This window comes from Mesocricetus auratus, unplaced genomic scaffold, assembly GCF_017639785.1.
Source record: "Mesocricetus auratus isolate SY011 unplaced genomic scaffold, BCM_Maur_2.0 Super-Scaffold_6731, whole genome shotgun sequence".
NCBI lineage: Eukaryota > Metazoa > Chordata > Mammalia > Rodentia > Cricetidae > Mesocricetus > Mesocricetus auratus.
In genome coordinates, this window is record NW_024429185.1 from 16,043,622 (window position 1) to 16,059,279 (window position 15,658).

At 37.8% G+C, this 15,658-nt stretch overlaps 1 long non-coding RNA gene across 3 annotated transcripts in view; it reads right to left on the minus strand.

Moving 5' to 3' along the window:
• The window catches only part of LOC121139172, a 45,116-nt gene extending 37,674 nt beyond the window's left edge, over positions 1 to 7,442 (minus strand). For 2 of the 3 annotated variants that reach the window (XR_005876016.1, XR_005876017.1), the window contains exons 1-5: positions 7,402 to 7,442; positions 6,263 to 6,405; positions 6,053 to 6,121; positions 5,534 to 5,716; positions 3,392 to 3,435 (exon numbers count right to left, since the gene is read on the minus strand). This is a non-coding gene — a long non-coding RNA (uncharacterized LOC121139172). The remainder of the gene's footprint in view (positions 1 to 3,391; positions 3,436 to 5,533; positions 5,717 to 6,052; positions 6,122 to 6,262; positions 6,406 to 7,401) is intronic. The other variant, XR_005876018.1, reaches the window with a different exon arrangement.
• Between the last annotated feature and the right edge of the window lie 8,216 nt (positions 7,443 to 15,658).

A 15,658-nucleotide genomic window follows, 5' to 3' on the forward strand; every position in this document is an offset into this window, starting at 1 on the left:
TATTTGGACGACTCATCTCCAGGGAGTGGAACTCTTTGATAAGATTAAAAGGATTAGCAGGTGTGGCCTTTTTCCCAGTAGCTATGTCGTTGTTGAGGGAAGACTGGGGGTGGACTTTAAATTTTAAAAGCCCATGACAGGCTCAGTCTTCCCTCTCTGACTCTGTCTCTCTGTCTATCTGTCTCCCTCTCTCTCTCTCTCTCTCTCTCTCTCTCTCTCTCTCTCTCTCTCTCTCTCTCTCTCTCTGTCTCTGTCTCTGTCTCTGTCTCTCTCTTTCTCTCTCTGTCTCTGTCTCTCTGTCTCTGTCTCTGTCTCTCTGTCTCTGTCTCTCTGTCTCTCTTTCTGTCTCTGTCTCTCTGTCTCTGTCTCTGTCTCTCTCTCTGTCTCTCTCTCTCTGTCTCTCTGTCTCTCTCTGTCTCTCTCTGTCTCTCTCTCTATCTCGATCAGGATGTAGCTCTCAACTACTTCTCCAGCACCATGCATGCCATGCTCCCTGCCATCATGATAATGGATTAAACCTCCGAAACTGTAAGAAAGCTCACAATTAAATGCTTTCTTGTATAAGAGTTGCCTTGCTCATGGTGTCTCTTCACAGCAACAGAACAGTAACAAAGAGATTTAAGTAAGGTGTGCAGTGCAGGGTCTGATGCAGTCCACTGAGTTTTCTCCTTTTATGTCCATGTTGTCTCCTAAAAATATTTGATATGTATTTAGTTCTTCAAAACTGTAGCATCCCATATTCTGATCTACAATAAATACTTCTCTCTGTATAAATGATTTTTCATGTTCAATATGCTTATTGTAGTATCTTCCACGGTGGTATTACTAATATAACTTGCAGAATAAGTTAATAGATAAACATATGAATGAATACAGTAGATGAGTAGTTCTTAGCTAAGACAGTTTCAAAAACATAGAATTAGAACTTGGATGGAATAAATCCACAGGAAACCTCAGCATATCCTTAGAAAATATTTGTACATGATGTGTATGCATGTAGATCTCCCTAAAATAAACTGATTCATAGTTTGCATTATATACTGAAAATGTTCTATGCCTCCCAAAGTATTAAGAGCCACTACTACAAACCTGGCCCAACCCTCATAGAAAATGTCACCACCACAGTATTCTTCATTGAAGGCCATGACTTATTTGCAACATCAATCCACAACTATTAATTGTCTATAAAATAGCTTAGAGATCAGAATTTTTTTGGGAAATGACATTTGGAACTTAGAATTTTATTGCATTGTATTTTGTAAATAAGGTAATTCTCCATCTATTTGTAACCACTTATTTTCATGTGTGAAATACACTCTTCATTTGGCTCATTAGCAACAATTAATATGCTATTTTCCTGAATTATTTTCTAAATGGTTTTTCCCTACCATTAAATTTTTCATAAACACCAGGGTTTTTTGTTTGTTTGTTTTGTTTTTCTTTTTTATTTAGAAACAATCATTTTACATATTAATCCCCCATTCCCTCTCCCTCCCATCTTCCCATGCCCCCTACCAACACTCCTTAACCCACCCCCCACCTGCTCCCCAAGGACAGTGAGGCCTTCCATGAGGGATTATTAATGTCTATCATTGTTGGAATTTGACATTATGCTGACAGCAGGTGGGGCACACACAGCTAAGCACTGAGCCATACTCCTGAAATCTAGTTGTAGAGAAGGAGGGATGAGCAAAGGAGTCAAGACCATGCTGCATAAACACCAGTTTTTATAAAAATGAAATATTATTGATGTTCCAAGTGGACTTTTCAGAGTTGAGTGTAGCACTATAGTGGTTAAGGCTCTGGACATGGACAAACCTGAGTTTTCATCATAATCCCCCACCCCTGCCCAGTTGAGCTTTGCTGAGTCACTGTGATGTGCTGGTCTTTAGTGAGTTCCTTAACATCTTTCAGTGAAGCTGTAGAATAGGATTAATGAGTGACTTTGAGCAAATGTTCAAAGTGTGAGATGTGCTGCAAAATAATACTGTGGACACTGGGAGTCCTCTGTGCAGTATAAGACCTCAGAAGAACTAACATCTCTCTCTTTTTTCAGTAAGATTATCCTGGGATTCCTCAGAAAAGCATTGTCCTCATGCTCTCTAACTAGTTGTGATAAAGCTTGTTCCTCTGCCTATTCCAAAAGTGAATTTGAGCCAATTTTGGCAAACAGTGTTACAAAGCCTCTGTGAATTATATTTCCATTTAATTAGCCAAAATTCATTGTCCTTCTTGGCCTCTTTGCCATTAACCAATCCCATCATTTAACATTGGTGCCAAATTTCATGATGTGCATTTCAAGTTGGGGGATTGCCATGTACATGGAAAAACAGAGCACATTCTCATTTCTTATAATATTTATGTAGTTATTTGTAATTTACAAAGCACATTCCCATGAAAAATCTCTACATTGTACTTTCCCCTCTACATACCAGATTTTTCTTATAACCAGCAAACAATTATTAGAAACAGCTCAAGAGGACATGCATAACAGAAGGATGTGGTTATCATGGATTAAAAGCAGAAAAGTAGTCATTATGTTTAATAATCTTTGAGTGCTCACTAACCACCAAATTCTTTAGACTTATTATTCTCATTCACACTTGAAGCATTTTCTGAAAGTCACTGTTCTTAATCCCATTCTACAGATATGAGTCAAAGGCTAGATGGGGCTCACCTCAAATCAGCAGATGACCCAGTCACTCAACCAATATTGTAACAGGGATGGAAACCCAATTTTGCCTAAGTCCAGAAGCAAATCATTTCCCCTTGTGTGAAATAACAGGCCAGTCACAGAAAGAAACACTACTTGCTTACTGAGCTCCTGAAGGCAGCCCCTCAAGGGCTATCATTTCCAAACTTGGTGAATGCTATATGTTCCCACCATAGCATGCTTAACCAATGCTGACTTCCATCACATAGGGTTTGGAGTGCTAAGAACTGAAAATAAGAAAAGGCATTGCTCTGTGACCTCTCGGTCGGTGTGTGTGTGTGTGTGTGTGTGTGTGTGTGTGTGTGTGTGTGTGTGTTCATGTGCATCTGTGGAGCACATACACTTTGAGAAACATAATCCTGATCAAATGGATAAAGGCATTAGAATGAAAAAGGAAATCATTAAACTGAAGTGATGGGAACTGAAAAGGGTCAGAGGCAGAGGGAAATGGGGATGAGCTGGGGCCAGCTGAGGCTTCTGTTTTCTTCACTGCAGGCTGCTGGTACAGATTTGGGAGTCAAAGGTGAGCCAAGGATTCCATACAGACGACTCAGTCTCACATGTGGAAGTGAAATTCCAAGAAAGAGCATACGATAAAATTGCTTTGATAGATTTACAAAGATATTAGCCAGTCACCCTCACTATAGACAAAAAAAAAAGATTTTAGGAATTGCATACCTGGCACAGTCTGCAGGATTCATTTTGTAGATCATGAGGTCACTCTGGTGAAAGGAAAAACACAAAGAGGCATCATCTTTGTGGCAAGATCTTGTCACTCTCTCTCTACAATCACTTCATTCCTTGATCCACAAAAGGCCATTGCTATTACTAACTCCTAAGGCACAAACTTAGCATTTTTAAAAAGTGTTTGAAATGCTCCTCTTCTGAATGCTGCACAAACTCCACCAAAATTGCTCCCTGAAAAGAGTGCTTATCAATTCACTCTCTGGGAGATAGTCTGAGTCCGATCCATTAAGTTATCGTACTGGTACAGGGAGTTTATCATAATTTATTCTAGGATATTCTAAATTTACTCTGTTGATTGCCATTGTGTAAACAGTATTTTCGGTGAGCTGAAGTTGGATGATTGAATACTAGAATTGGTACTGGCCTGTAGCTACCATGAGGAGTGTTGTGGTTATTCTATCAGTACAAAAACTCCAGGGATGTCTAACAAGGGGATCAGTAGTCACAGAAAAAAAATGAGTATTTTTCTACACACTGTTAATGGGCCACTTACTGAACTGTATCTCTTCAGAGCAACAACATTAATGCATTATGTTAAAGAATATTGAAAAGTGGTTTGTGTAAGTTTAGCAATACTATCCTCATTTAGAAAACACACACACACACATCTGTACAGTTATTTGAAACTTCCCTTTTAAATATATTGAGTAAAAACACACCAAAAAATAAGCAATTGTTAGCATTCTTGTAGAAGGTCTCAAAATTGAAAGAAAAAAAACCTCATCTCTTAGTAGTTTTCTAGGTTCCTACTAAGAAATATATAAGGATTTATTTGATAATCACTGAGGATGCTGAGCTTTTATTAAAATTAATGGCACCTGGCTATTCCTTTCCCTTAGTTATTAGTCTGCTCACCAACCCCACACTTTCTCCTGCTTCATGCCAAGCCCTATGTTTATGGTAGCTGTTCCTGTTATTTTTAACCCCTAACCTTTTAACATATACATGGAATTGATTTTCTTAGGTCAATTTTAACTTTGAACTTTCCCTATTTCAGGATAACTGCATCAAAAATCTTGTTTGAATATTTTTGACTTGCTTTTTTGCTACCCACCCGCCCCCAGGAATAAATACAGTTTTGCTTTTCTGTTGTTTTTTTAATAGATAGCACTGGGCTAGGCTAGATGGCTAGCATGCTGAAGCTCTTTCTAGTTGACACCAGCAGAAAGATATAAGAAAATACTACAAAACAAAGGGAGTTTACCCATTATCTCCAGCACCGCCTCATCTGGTCTGTTTTAGCTTAGTTCAAATTCATTCAGACTCCATTCTTCTGTCACCTCCAACACCATTTCATTTATTTTTTCAGTAACATAACTGACTCACTGAATGGATTTCAAGCTAAACTGATAGTAAGTGTTAGTGTCTGAATGGTGCTGTAACTGTTATGGGTAATTCATGAAAACCTAGATGTCATTATGTTTTCATTACAGCCCCATAATTTGGATAATAGACATATGAAAATATCATGTATGGACAACCAAGATGGCTTAGTGGGTAAAGAAGCTTACAGTCAAGTCTGAGAACCTGTCTTTGATCTCAAGAAGAAGAGAGCTAACTCCCACAAGTTGTCTTGTGATGTTGACAAACATATAGTGATACTCAAGTGCCCACAGACATACACGTATACTCACAGCATTGAAGCGTGAAGGAGGAAAAGGGAGAGAGGAAGGAGAGGGTGGGGGAGGGAAATAAATAGATGACAAGAGAGGGAAGGAGAGAGGGAAGGAGAGAGAGTCACTCCTGGTGTTGTGTTCGTTCCCATTACTCTGACAAAGGACTGATCTAAACTGCAGCCCTTCTGAAAGCACCTGGAAATAAAAAGAAACTCTTGCCTTTGGGCAATCTTCAGAAGATAGTCCTTCTAATTTAAGAGTACAAGCTAACCTGACAACACTGTTCTACTGCACCTAACCCTTCCTTTCTGTCAGACACCCCACAGAATTTTTTTCTTTCTTTCTCACTTTTCCTTTGCTACCTACTGTCACGGTGTCATAGTTGCCTAGTTACCTTCAGTCTTTGCAAGCTATGGTGTTGACAGGCACTTGATTATTTCCCCCCACAGAAATTTACCTTTTACTTTGTTCTTTCCTACCAAATTTTCTTCTCAGTTTTTGCTCTTTTATAGCAGGCATATATGTTGTGAAATATTGTTTTAATCTCCTTGTCGCTGCTGCAAAAGTTATTTGTTTCCATTTCTCTGCATTTCTTCTGGTAGGAGACTACCATTATGAAGAAATGTAAAGTTTTCCAGGCCTACCAAGAAAACAGAGTAGTAGAATGCAAGAAGATAATATGATCAGGTCACCAGAGATGCTGCTGAATGCTAAACTAGAATTGTTCTAAGTTTCTATAAGTCCTAATATTTAGGATTAACCCACAATCCAGACATTTTTCGATATTCTACCTAAATAAATCACATTTGTTTAAATTTCTAAAGAATCTCACAATTATCATTTGTCTCAAATTTTACAAAATACGCTTGATTATTTTTATCTTTTCCATTTTTTTTGAATCTTAAATTGACCTATAAGTTCTGCCAGAAGGTAGGAATAACAGGAAGGAAGCAAATCAAACACTATTTCTACTCACCCTGTTCTTATTTACTGTATGAAATCTTTTAAATCATTAAACAGCCAAATCATCTTTGAGGTAATTTACCTGTTTTTAAAAAGTCAACAATGTGGTTATTAATGCTACCGACATATTCAGATAAATAACTATACTGCAAACAACACGAGAATGTAACATAATAATAATTAACTATAAAATTTTAAGAAAGTTAAAAATTGATGCAATCACCTTAAAATCTTAAAAATAGACAAAAAGGCTCAAAGCCTCATGAGGACTGGGAACTGTACACTGGGGAAAACATCCAGACCCACCAGACCATCCAGAGTCAGCCAGCTTCAAGGTGATAGCCCTTCTTCCACTAAAGGGAGAACCTAAGAATAATAGGTATAGAAGAAGGTGAAGAAACACACCTCAAAGGTGCGAAAAACATATTTAAAAAAACATAGATGAAAACATTCCCAACATAAAGAAAGGCATGCCAATAAAAGTACAAGGAGCTTACAGAACACCAGAGTGGACCATAAGAAAAAGTCCTCCCATTACATAATAATCAAAAACCCAAACATACAGAATAAAAAAAGAATATTATGATTAGCAACAGAAAAAGGCCAAGTAACATATAAGGCAATCTACCAGAATTACATGAGACTTCTCCATGGAAACTCTGAAGCCAGAAGGTCCTGGATAGACAGTCTACCCACACTAAGAGACCACAGATACCAGCCCAGAATACTATACCCAGCAAAGCTTTCAATCATTATAGATATAGAAAACAAGATATTCCATGACAAAACCAGTTTTAAACAATGCATATCCACTAATCCAGCCCTACAGAAAGTTCTGGGTCAAGGAAGAAATAACAAAAGAAATTAAAGACTTCCTAGAATTCAATGAGAATGAAGACACAACATACCCAAACTTATGGTACACTTTGAAAGAAGTACTAAGAGGAAAGTTCATAGCACTAAGTACTCACATGAAGAAACTGGAGAAAAGTCACACTAGAGAATTAACAGCACAACTGAAAGCTCTACGACAAAAAGAATCAAACTCACCCTGGAGAAGTAGATGCCAGGAAATAATCAAATTGAGGGTTGAAATCAAACATCAAAACAATGCAAAAAAAATCAATGAAACAAGGAGTTGGTTCGTCAAGAAAATCAACCAGAGAGACAAACCTTTATCCAAACTAACCAAAAGACATGGAGGGAACATGCAAATTAACAAAATCAGGAATGAAAAGGGAGATATAACAACAAACACTGAGGAAATCCAGAAAATCTTCAGGTCATATTTTGAAAACCTGTACTCCACAAAATTCAAAAATGTAAAGGAAATGAACAATTTTCTGGATAAATATCACTTACCAAAATTAAATCAAGAACAGATAAGCAATTTAAATAGACCTATAACCCCTAATAAAATAGAGGCAGTCATCAAAAGTCTCCCAGACAAAAAAAAATCAAAAATAAAAAACCCAGGGCCAGAAGGTTTCAGTGCAGAATTCTACCAGACATTCAAAGAGCAGGTAATACCAATACTCCTCAAAGTGTTCCATACAATAGAAGCAGAAGGATCACTGCCAAACTCTTTTTATGAGGTCACAATCACCTTGGTACCAAAGCCACACAAAGACACAACTAAGAGAATTTTGCAGACCAATATCCCTCATGAACATTGATGCAAAAATGTTCAATAAAATACTTGCAAATCCAATCCAAGAACACATCAGAAAAATTATCTAACATGATCAAGTAGGCTTCATCCCAGGGTTGCAGGGATTGTTCACCATACAAAAATCCATCAATGTAATCCACCATATAAACAAACTGAAAAAGAAAAACCACATGATCATCTCATTAGATGCTGAAAAGCCTTTGACAAAATCCAAAACCTCTTCATGATAAAAGTCTTGAGAAATCAGGAATTACAGGAACATACTTAAACATAATAAAAGCAATATACAGGAAACCAACAGTCAGCATCAAAGTAAATGGAGAGACACTCAACAGAATTCCTCTAAAATCAGGGACAAGACAAGGCTGGCCAATCTCTCCATATCTCTTCAATATTGTACTTGAAGTTCTAGCCAGAGCAATAAGACAACAAAAGAAGATCAAGGTGATACAAATTGGAAAAGAAGAAGTCAAATTTTCACTATTTTCAGGTGATATGAAATTTTAAATAAATTACCCAAAAATTCTCTACCAGGGAACTCCTACAGTTGATAATCACCTTCAGCAAAGTGACAGGATACAAGATTAACTCAAAAAAATCAGTAGCTCTACTATATACAGATGGTAAATGGAATGAGAAAGAAATCAGAGAAACGTCATTCTTTATAATAGCCACAAACAAAATAAACTATCTTGGGATAACTCTAACAAAACAAGTGAAAGACCTGAATAACAAGAACTTGGAGTCTTTAAAGAAAGAAATTAAAGAAGATACCAGAAAATGGAAAAATTCCCCATGCTCTTGGATAGGTAGGATCAACATAGCAAAAATGGCAGTCTTGCCAAAATCAATCTACAGATTCAACGCAATCCCCATCAAAATCCCAACACAATTCTTCACAGATCTTGAAAGAACAATACTCAACTTTACATGGAAAAACAAAAGACACAGGATAGCCAAAACAACCCTGTACAATAAAAGAACTTCTGGAGGCATCACCATCCCTGACTTCAAGCTCTAGTAAAGAGCTATAGTCCTGAAAACAGCTTTGTATTGGCACAAGAAGAAACAGGTAGACCAATGGAACCAAATTGAAAACCTGATATTAACCCACATACCTACAAACACCTGATTTTTGACAAAGAAGCTAAAATTATTCAATGGAAAAAAAAGCATCTTCAACAAATGGTGCTGGCATAACTGGATGCTGGCATGTAGAAGACTGCAAATAGATCCATGTCTATCGCCATGCACAAAAGTTAAGTCCAAATGGATCAAAGACCTCAACATAAATCCAGCCACACTGAACCTCTTAGAAGAGAAGGTAAGCAGTCCCCTCGAAGGAATTGGTACAGAAGACCACTTCCTGAACATAACAACAGTAGCACAGACACTGAGATTGACAGTTAATAAATAAGACCTCCTGAAACTTAGAAGCTTCTGTAAGGCAAAGGACACAGTCATCAAGACAAAACGGCAGCCCACAGAATGGAAAAAGATATTTACCAACTCCACATCTTACAGATGGCTGATCTCCAAAATATACAAAGAACTCAAGAAGCTAGTCACCAAAACACCAAATAATCCAATTAAAAAGTAGGGTACAGCCGGGCGTTGGTGGTGTACACCTTTAATCCCAGCACTCGGGAGGCAGAGGCAGGTGGATCTCTGTGAGTTTGAGGCCAGCCTGGTCTACAAAGTTGAGTTCCCCAGCCTCCAAAGCTACAGAGAAACCCTGTCTCGAAAAACCAAAAAAAAAAAGTGGGGTACAGAACTAAATAGAGAACTCTCAATAGTGGAATCAAAAATGGCTGAAAGACACTCAAGAAAGTACTCAATATCCTTAGCCATCAGGGAAATGCAAATCAAAACAATTCTGAGATACCATCTTGCTCCTATCAGATTGGCTAAAATCCAAAACACCAATGACAGTTTATGCTGGAGAGGATGTGGAGAAATGGGAACATTCCTCCACTGCTGATGGGAATACAAACTCCTACAGCTACTTTGGAAATCAGTATGGAGGTTCCTGAGGAAAATGGGAATCAGTCTACCACAAGACCCAGCAATTCCACTCTTAGGCATATATCCAAAAGATGCACATTCATACAACAAGGACATCTGCTCAACTGTGTTAGTAGCAGCATTATTTGTAATAGCCAGAACCTGGATGTAACCTACATGCCCCTCAACTGAAGAATGGATGAAGAAATTGTGGCATATTTACACAATGAAATACTACTCAGTTGAAAAAAACAATGGAACCTTGAAATCGATGGCACTAGAAGAAACCATCCTGAGTAAGGTAACCCTGTCACAAAAAGACAAACATGGTATGTACTCACTCATATTTGGATATTTTACATATAGCAAAGGATTACCAACCTACAGTCCACACCACCAGATAAGCTAGGAAAAAAGGAGGACCCTAAGAGAGACATACATGATCCCCTGGAGAAGGGGAAAGTGACAAGATCTCCTGAGCAAATTGGGAGCATGGGGGGAGAGGAAAGGGAGTTAGGAGAAAGAGAAGAGGAGAAGAGGAGAGGAGAGGAGGACATGAGGGAGCAGGAAGATTGAGTCCAGGAAAGAATAGAGGAGAGCAAGAAAAGAGATACCATCATAGAGGGAGCCATTATAGGTTTATTTGTCACTAGAGAAATGTCCAGATATCTACAAGGACGACCCCAACTAACAATCTAACCAATAGTGGAGGGGCTACCTTAAATGACCTTCGCCAATAATGAGATTGATGACTACCTTATAATTCATCCAGTAACTGATGGAAGCAGAAGCAGACACCCACAGCTGCACAGTGAGCTGAATTCCTGGAATCCATTTGAAGACAGGGAGGAGTGATAGGCAAAGTGGTAAAGACATGCTGGAGAAACCCACAGAAACAACTGACCTGAACAAGGGGGAGCTTGTGGACCACAAACTGATGGCTGAGAGACCAGCTTGGGACTGATCCAGAACCCCTGAACATGGGTGTCAGTTAAGAGGCCTGGAAAATCTATGGGGTAGTGGATCAGTATTTATCCCCAGTGTATGAATGGACTTTGGAGGCCCATTCCACATAGAGGGATACTCTCTTAGCCTAGACACACTGGAGAAGATCTAGGCTCTGCTCCAAATGATATGACAGACTTGGAAGATCCCCCATGGAAGACCTCACCCTCCCTGGTGAGCAGAAAGGGGATGGGATAGGGGATGGTGAGGAGGAGAGTTGGGAGAGGGAACTGGGATTGACTTGTAAGACAAGATTGTTTCTAACTTAAAGAAAAAAGAATTAAAATAAAGTTAGAACATTAGAAAATATACAAAAGGTAGAAAATTTTGTAATATGATAATTTAATACTTCCTGGACTTTTTGTATATATTATGAAATATATGTGAATATTGATCACTATAATCAGCAAATTCCTTTCCTTCCCACTATAGAAAAAAAGTTTGTTAAACTTTCAAATCATTCACTTTGCTCATTATAGTAGATATGTATAAATATGAAGTTAATAAAATTTAAATAAGCAAGATATCCAAGTATTAGAATAACCATCTATTTGAAAATCATTTTCCTCCATGAAAGAGTTAATATTACAGTTATTTAATGTGAGTTCTTTTTGGGGTTAGGTAATAGGCTAGAGGATATGTTCTTAATGAGTATATTTCTTTTCAGGGATATAAATGCATGCTTCCTTCATGATATTTAAATGAGAGATATAATCTTAAATGTGAACTCCAAGCTGGCAACTGAGAATGTAATAATTCATCTTGACATCATAAAGGAGGAGCATTCTATGATAGACAAACACTTTGCAAAATCAAAGATATAAACAAGAATACAACTACAATTGAAGTCCAGAATTGAGGGGTAATCTGGAAACCTGATAAAGTAGAAGCTTCCTAAAATACATACATAAAGCAATCGAAGCGAAATCACCAAATAGCAGGGGAGACGTAGCCCAAACTGGGCATCTCTTGTCACCAAATGAGACTTCCATTACCAGGATTGGGTTGCGTCTAACTGACTCACTGACCAAAAAGATGTAGCAACATCTCACTTTGTCAGTGAAGTTGTGTTAGCAGTCATACCCCCTTTGGGCATGGCTTCAGATGCATATGTGATCAGAAGATGGGGAAGCATGGGGTTTGTGGTCTCTCTCTTGGGTCATGGACAGCGTCAGAAGGGCAGAGACTGCATCTTCTGGAGCAGGAACGCTGTGGTGGTTGTTTACTATTATCTGTGTAAGTTGTTTCCCAATAAAATACCCATTTATCATTTATCTTGGGTCTAGTGAACTCATTACTACCCCATCTTCAAAGAGAGCCCTGAAACTCCAAACAACCCAGTTTCCTACCAAGAATTCAGCTTGTTTTCCATAAACTGACACAAAGCCCCATTGCTAAAGACAATATCTACACAGCTTATTGAACAGAGAGAAGTTGAGCAAGTGCCTACCTAGAGCCTTCACCCCTACATGCTATAGTCTTTGGTACAATAAGGTTCTCTGTCCACTACCAAATGAGAAAACATAAATGCCAACCCAGCTACAAACCCTTACATCCTCAGTAGTGTCCTGCCTGCAAGATACGCTAGTGCATATTCTTGTGGGTATAATCAATGGGTATCTGATTTGACTTAAGGCCTACTCCATGAGGTGGGACACATGGTGATTAAAAACCTGAAACTAGATAGCCCAGGGACTTAGAGAAAACAAAATACCACTCTTTTGCTAAAGGAACATAGCAATAAAAATGATTCCTAATGGCATTCTGTTATACTCATAAATCAGTACATTACTCAGCTTCCTTCTGCAGATGATGGGCACAAACCCAAGGGACCCATAGCCAGACAGTATGCAGAGAGACCTTGGAACACTCAATCCTAAATAGGGTGCCTCCATCAAATCTCCACTCTCAGGGCTCAGGGAACCCTATAGAAGAGGAAGCAGAAAGAATTTAAGATTCAGAGAGGGTGGAGGACACCAAGGAAACCAGGCCTTCTAAAGACAGCCGAACGGATGAACACATGAACTCACAGACTGAGGCAGCATGCACAGGACCTACGCAGATGGGCTCCTAGAGTTGAAAGCGAAGTGAACTCATGCCCCCATCCATAACACAGAAGTTATCTCCAATTGATAACCATCCCAAATAATAAGTGCTAAATGGATAATCAATTACCGATGTATCCTAGAATTGAATGGTATTTGATGTTTTGAAATGGAACATCTACTGATATATACAGCATGAATGAATTCCAGAAACATTAATCAAAGAAGCCAGCTACAAAAAAAATTGTATGTGTGCTTGTGTTAATATGACACAATAAGGGCAAATGAAAATTTAGTTTCCTTCCATGGAGGCACACTTAGTTAATGATCCACTCTTAAGCACAGGCTATATACTCAGCAATAGATAGCCAACAGAGGACGCCATGTTTCATAAATTCATGCTGTAGTTTCTTTATTCATTTTATTATATATAATTAATTACACACATATATATGCATATATTAAGGTAATAGATATAGGTTTGTATATATATATATTGCAGCTTGAAGCATTAATCCAATTAATCTTAATCAATAAAAAATTTGGAGTCAGGCATATCAGGGTAAAAACATGGAAAATAAGAGAATTGGGAATAACTTCCAGTTGCTACCCTCCCATCTTCTTCCTCTTGCCAAAAAAGGCTGAGATCCTGTTTCTACCACACCTTATTACTTCCCATGTCCACCTCCTGAGTGCCAGGATTAAAGGTGTGAGCCACTACTGCCCAGCTTATATGGTTAACTAGTGGCTAGCTCTACACTCTGATCACCAGACAAACTTTGTCAGAACACTAACAAATATTACACAACAACAGGTCCTTTTCATATATATAATGACTTCCAGCTTTGTGTTTGTATGAGATTCCAGAGTGTACAAACAAGTGTGTCTCTGTCTCTGCATCTGTTTTATGTGCCCTTTCTTGGACTCTTTTCCTTCTCTTTGTCTGTTTTCTCCCATTCTGATTTGTTAATCTTTTTATTTTATGCTATTTTCTTTTATTTTATTATCCCTTAGATGCAAGAAAGCAAAAATCAAAATTTTGGAAGACATCATAAGATAATATTTTGAAGACATAGCCAGATAGAGAAAATTTTAAGATAAACACAAAATAAGGATCAATTGTTTTTTCATTGCTGTGTCCAGAAACTTGACACTGGAAATGTGCTTAAGAAACTATCATGGTATACAATGACTGCTCATCTATAAAAAAAGCAATAATGTGTTTAATATGATTATACAATGTATAATGTGTTAATACATTACATTGTACCTAGTATGTGCCATTTTTCTCTTTTTATATGTTCTTAAAATAGTTTGGCTTAAAGAGTAAAATAATGCATCCCAAAGAACAAATGCTAAATGGATAATCAATTATTGATGTATCCTAGAACTGAATGGTATTCCATGTTTTAAAGTGGAACACCTACTGATATATACAATGTGAATGAATTCCAAAAGCATTAATCAAAGAAGCCAGCTACAAAAAAAATTGTATGTGTGCTTGTGTTCATATGACACAATAAAAGCAAAAGTATCAAGTAAGTATTGGCAATGGAGGCCTAGGTACCTGAGCTATGATAATGATAGCTAAAACTAATTGAGTTGAATACTCAATTAGTATTGGAAAGTTAGTAGCTTTCCAATGAAAATTTTATCGCACTGAAGCCTACTCTAACTATTTTCAAGACATCTTGAAACACAACGTCTTCACAAATTCTTTCCCAAACCAGCATCCCACAGTTTTTACTGTTTTTCGGAGACATTCCGAACAGTACTCATATCATTCCAAGATCATGTCCATTAAAGTTCTACTGCTGCATCTTCAGCGTGGTCAAGGACCCATCCCCTTGCAGTTAGCATACCCTAATGGTTTTACAGAAGGGGTGCATCTGCTATAAAACATCAAAGATCAAGACAGAGGGGCAAGAAGGGAAGAATGAAGATGAGTGGAATAAAAAACATCAGTACTATTTTTGGCTTTCTGTCTTTTTCCTTTTTCCCCCTTGTCTGTGTTGTCTCTTTGAGAATCCCGGCATGAGATCACTCTTCACATACGTTCCTACTTACTGGTTGGCCTTGAGTGGGTTTATCTGTCTCTGAGTAATTAGCTGGAATGCTGTGGTAATATTAAGGGATGTCAGAGCAGTCGGTCTGAGCAGCCATGTGGGAGGTCTTAAAGGGACCTCTATAAATGTAGGGGCACTTTTTATAAAATTTTTATCCTCCTCAAAATTAGTCAATCTGCAGTTGAAAATCCACAATTTCCCTGAATTTGTCTGGAACGTTACAAAGAGATTTTTAACTCATAAAAGGTTTTGACGTTTTCCCCCCTAACATCTTAGAAAAAAACCAACACATGGATGAAATATTGCACTTTGAGATAGACAAGTCTAGCCATATACACAAACACACATTTGAAGTAAACTTCTTTCTATGTTTTTCTATATCTTTGTGTTTGTGTCCTACCTAAGCCCTACAAGTGAGAGCTACTATTACCTGTTCGGTGACCAGCTCTGAGTAAGTGACTTTAAGTCAGTTAATACTGAGGCAGTATGTCTGTTCTACATGCTTATTTAATCATCCTTATTAAATTATATTTTCCCACACTAAGTAACAAAACGGGGACACCCAGCATATGAGCAGAGTCCTAAAAATCAAAAGATTATTTGGCCTTTGCAAATTAAAGGTCTTTGTTGCAGTTTTTTTAAACTCTGATCCCACCTGAGTTTACTAATTGTTATATATCATTGTGTTTCCCCCTTCCCTTTACTGATACTCCAAGCCCTCCCATATATCTGTCCCTCCTTGCTCTCTTTCAAACTCGTGGCCTCTTTTTATTACTTGCTATTACATCCATATATGTATATTCATATACATAAATATTCCTAAGTAT